This window comes from Triticum aestivum, chromosome 3B (genome assembly GCF_018294505.1).
Source record: "Triticum aestivum cultivar Chinese Spring chromosome 3B, IWGSC CS RefSeq v2.1, whole genome shotgun sequence".
Taxonomy (NCBI): domain Eukaryota; kingdom Viridiplantae; phylum Streptophyta; class Magnoliopsida; order Poales; family Poaceae; genus Triticum; species Triticum aestivum.
Genome location: NC_057801.1, coordinates 152,026,452 through 152,032,009, shown reverse-complemented (window position 1 = coordinate 152,032,009; position 5,558 = coordinate 152,026,452).

Here is a 5,558-nt window from a genome sequence, read left to right as displayed (position 1 = left end):
CATCGTCAAGAGAAGGTATTTGAAACGAGAAAAGGGGATATAATCGACAAATCTTGACTTGAATCCACCGGAGAAGAAAAGAAAGAAGAATGACGAACTTGAAGCTCCATTAGAATCTTCATGAGAATCACCGGATAAGAACATTGACGGAAAAGAATGGAGAAACTTCCCATCAATAAAATGGATACTCGATTAAGAAATCTGAGTCCTTGAAGAAAAAAAAAGGGGTGGGAGGGCGGGAAAACAAAAACAACTTGGGACAGATGAAACAACACCGTTGAGAGAACTGAGAGGTGATCTTGCGAATGTTGAAATGATCGGATCCACTTGAAGAGAAAGACGCTGGTTGAAGGATTGACATGACAATCTCGATTGTCGAGAAGGATTGGTATTCACATCGGAGTATGAGAACACCATTTCGGAAAGGTATGGAATCAACACTTGACAATGAAGCAACTCGAATACCACAACTCAAAACAAAAACAAAGGACTGGCTTGCAGAATAAGCCGGAACAAACATATGATAGAGATTTCGTCTGAAGTTTTTGTGGTGGGGCCTACACGGGCTCAAGTGTACAGCACCATCATGTACAAGGCAGTGCACATGACATACGAAGTGTCCCCGAGTCGGCATAGCCAAGGACTCTTTAAGACACAATGAGACCACTGTAAAAACGACCGTGGAAAGGCGGACCACTAGACGTCGAACCCCAATTTCATATCATACATCTGTCGAAAAGATATCCTAAGAGCTACTTGAATTCCCACCTATGAAACTCCCGAAATTTTTCTGGTTATGCAATCAGGTGTTGGGGATACAGGGGAAGCATAATATCTCACCCAAACTAACAAATCCTACATCCAGCTGTATCCATCCTTCAACACATAACCAAGAAACCTTCAGAAATCATCTACCTCAACCTTCGAAAATCATCCGTTATACAAGTTATGGCGATACTCCCGAACTCCCGCCCTAGTACTGGGTGGCGTCGAGGTTATCTCACCAACGAACTGCATAAAAGAGATTTTCGATGTCGGCGTACTAAACTCAGGTATTCCAGAATTGCAACGATAAAATTATGATGACAACACCTCAGAGCTCAACTCCCCGGGACACTTCCACTAAACCCCTGACAGGAGGCACCAAGACAATGTTCTCGTCATAAAACCATCGGAACGATTCCAAGATACCCGCGTGATCCTAAAATTTTTTAGTGAAATTTGAGAAGAGAAGAGTCAAAACTCTACGTCAGGATGCCTTACCAGAGCGACGAGGAGACTGGGAAGTAAAAAGAATTCCTAAACTCTCCGATATATAATTCCTAAATGACTCAAAACATTTTTCTAGACACAACTCGGCTGCTAAAAACGATCAAGCAATGGGGCTCCTAAGGTCGGGGAAGGCTCTGATACCAACTTGTAACGCCCTCAATGCGGCTATATCTCCTACGTGTCGAAGCACGACTTAGAGGCATAACCGCATTGAAAGCAATGTCGCAAGTGAGGTAATCTCCACATAACCCATGTAATACATAAGGGAAAGAGATACATAGTTGGCTTACAATCGCCACTTCACACAAATACATGAATAAAGCATTACAACAACCAAATACAATCAGGGCCCGACTACGGAGCCAAAATAAAAGAAGAACCCCAAATGCGACAAAGGTCCCCGATCGACCCCAACTGGGCTCCACTACTGATCAACTAACACGAAACAACACAAAGGGCAAGATCTTCATCGAGCTCCTCCTGAGCTTGGTTGCGTCATCTGCACGGACTCAACGGCACCTGCAAGCTGGTTTTTGGAAGTATCTGTGAGCCACGGGGACTCAGCAATCTCGCACCCGCGAGATCAAGACTATTTAAGCTTATAGGAAGGATGGAGTAATGAGGTGGAGCTGCAGCAAGCGACTAGCATATATGGTGGCTAACATACGCAAATGAGAGCGAGAAGAGAAGGCAAAGCACGGTCGATAAAGGTATGATCAAGAAGTGATCCTGGACTACCTACGTCAAGCATAACTCCAACACCGTGTTCACTTCCCGGACTCCGCCGGAAAGAGACCATCACGGTTACACACACGGTTGATGTATTTTAATTAAGGTCAACTTCGGGTTTTCTACAACCGGACATTAACAAATTCCCATCTGCCCATAACCGCGGGCACGGCTTTCGAAAGTTCAAATCCCTGCAGGGGTGTCCCAACTTAGCCCATGACAAGCTCTCGCGGTCAACGAAGGAATAGACCTCCACCCGAGACACTCCGATCAGACTCGGTATCCCGGTACAACAAGACATTTCGACAGGGTAAAACTAAACCAGCAACACCGCCCGAATGTGCCGACAAATCCCGATAGGAGCTGCACATATCTCTTTCTCAGGGCACACTCATATTGTCCAAGGTACGGGTAGGCCAACCCAGAGTTGCCCCTGGTGGCCACCGGCAGCTGACAGGTTGGACCAACACTCAGAGGAGCACTGGCCCGGGGGGGGGGGGTAAAATAATGATGACCCTCAGGAGCGCGACTCCCAAGGGAAAAGAAAAGGCTAGGTGGCAAATGGTAAAACCAATGTTGGGCATTGCTGGAGAAGCTTTACTTAAGGCGAACTGTCAAGGGGTTCCCATTATAGCCCAACCGCGTAAGGGACGCAAAATCTGGGAACATAACACCGATATGACGGAAACTAGGGCGGCAAGAGTGGAACAAAACACCAGGCATAAGGCCGAGCCTTCCACCCTTTACCAAGTATATAGATGCATTAATTAAGTAAGATATATTGTGATATCCCAACAAGTAAACATGTTCCAACAAGGAACTACATCTCCATGTCCCAACAAGGAACAAACTTCGATCTTCACCTGCAACTAACAACGCTATAAGAGGGGCTGAGCAAAGCGGTAACATAGCCAATCAACGGTTTGCTAGGACATGGTGGGTTAGAGGTTGAACATGGCAATTTGGGTGGCTGACAAGCAAGTGGTAGGCATCGTAGCATTAGCATGGCAAAAGAGCGAGCAAACTAGCATAGCAAACATAGTAGTGATTTCGAGGGTATGATCATCTTGCCTGAAATCCCGCAAGGAAGAAGAACGAGTCCATGAAGAAGACAAACGGACGTAGACGAACGGATCCTCACAACCTCGACGTTATCGGAACCAACCCGAAGAAGCAATCACCGGAAAAGAAGCACACAACATAGTAAATAACCAACACATCAACATGGCATGATGCACAAACGAGTATGATGCATGTCCGGTTTAATGAAGCATGGCATGGCAAGGTGCACAAGCAGTTCTACAAATTAAGTGGAGATCAATATGCAACGAGTTGCATATTGACGAAACACCACAACAAGTTATTTAGTTTGATCTCGTTTATGTACTCAACAATATTAAATGTTGGTTAACATGGCAAGAGGTGAAGCACAACGAAACTACCTATCTAGGCAAGTTTAAATGAGGCCGGAAGCAACGAACAACAATTCCGGTAAATCCCCATAGCATATTTTAGATTTGGTACTGTTCTGCCCTAAACAATATTTTAGAGTTGTTAAACATGCAAGATGAGTGCACCATGTTAAACTAGACATTTTTCTACCCCATTTACATATAAAGTTTATTAAAATTGGAGTTACGGTTATTTAGTTATGAAATAAAGCATTTTAGCATGGCATAGGAGCAAATTAATGTAAACAGCATTTTTATCATCTCAAACATAGATGAAAGTTGGATATTATTAATCTACACAAAATTCTGAGCAAGTTTTATATATAACTTATTTTAATCCGATGCACGGTTAGTGAGTTATTAAATGCATGAACTAGGGGGACTAAACTGTAAAACTGGCAGTCTCAGGAATAATAGGAAAAATCGCAGGCGCTGAAAAAAATACTTCATGGGCCGAATCTGAGGAAGCCCAACAGCGAAGGAAAAAAAGATAGAGGAGGGGGCGTTGGGGGCGGCTCACCCTGGGCCTGGCCCGGTCGCAGGGAGAGGCAGGCCAGCTGGGCTGGCGCGGTGCGGAGGAGGTGGCCCGGCTGGGCCTGGCGCTGCGGCCCACGCGGCTGGCGAAGGGAGCTGGGGAGGAGGCCAAGCGAGGCCGGCGCTGGAGATGGGCCTGGAGGCGGTTGAGGCTTGGGCTCGTCCCGCTCCTCGATCCCGCCTGGATCGAGCGAGGGGGTGCAGGGGCCGCGGTCAACGACTGAAGGGGAGGCGGCCCATGTGCGTGCGGCGGCGGATCCGGGCATGGGGAGAGGCGTGATGCAGGCGGGGCGGCGCTGCTTGGTCTCCGGCGGCGACGGCAGACCATGAGGCGGGGCGATTGGGTCAGCGCGCAGGGCCCACGGGAAAAACGGCGCGGAGGACGAGAAGAGGCACACACGGGAGGGGCGCCATGGGTCTTGACTCGATCGAACGAGGAGGAGAAGGGGGCACGGTCAACGCTCGAGGACGAGCGGGCGAGCGGGCGCCTCATCCTGGAAGAAGCAGAGGACGCAGGCAGAGGCAAGTGTTCGGCGGCGCTCCTCCGCGCAGATCGGGACGACGGCGATGGCTTGGCGTGTCTCCGGCGAAGGAGGGAGGCGGATCCCATCGAAGATGGAAGGATCCGGGCGGTGGGGGCCGGATCCCGCCGGATCCGTCGTCGGAGCAGGGCGGCAGCAGGGAGCCAACGACGTACTCCATGGCGGTGGCGGCGAGGAGCACTGCAGGGGAGAGGAGAGAGGTTAGGGAGAGGCAGGGATATGAAGAGGAGGGCGGCGGAGCTGTCCTGAGGCTCGGCAGCGGCGGAGATGACCGGCTGGGCTGCCACTCGGGTTGGCGTGGCAGCGAGGCAAAGGAGCTCGTGCCCCTTGGCGACGGGAGGCTCGGGCACGGCGTCGCTGCACCGACGGGATGCAGGCGTGGCTCGCAGATCGAGGAGGGCCAAGGGGAGCTCCTCGCTCGGGCGTCGGGTGAGCACGGGGATGGAGGTGAGGGGGCTGCCCTGGAGCTTTGCCAGAGACGTCCGGGCACAGCTGCGCTGGATGTGCTGCTGCTTGCGGCACGGGGACGAGGACGGGGGAGCTCGTGCTCCTGCCGGGCTCCGGCGAGGCTGGCTCGTGGTCGCTGCGGGACAGCTGGATCCAGGGCCTCGGTGGGATTGGTTGGCTGGAAATGACTGCACGAGAGGATTGGGCAGATGGATCGGGATGGATCCCGAGGTGAAAGAGGACTGGCGGCGGCGGCTGGGAGGATGGGACAAGGGCCCTCGGTTTTAGGGTTTTGTCCAAAGAGCACTAGGAGTATATATATAAAAAGGAAAAGGAAGACATTTAGGGGCTAAACCGTCCCTCCAAATAAATCGAGCGGTCGAGAAAAATAGGGTAGGAAGTCCAACTAACAAAATGGAGACGTTTTGTAGATGTTTGGGGATGATCCGGACACAACGGTGGCGACAGTCCGGGTCGGGTCCGGGACAGATTTCGGACGCGCGCGGGAGGAGGTCCGCGGGCATACCAGAGAGGTTAGGTAGGGCCTGGTGGTGAGAGGTAGTGCAGAAGGCAGAGGGCTGCG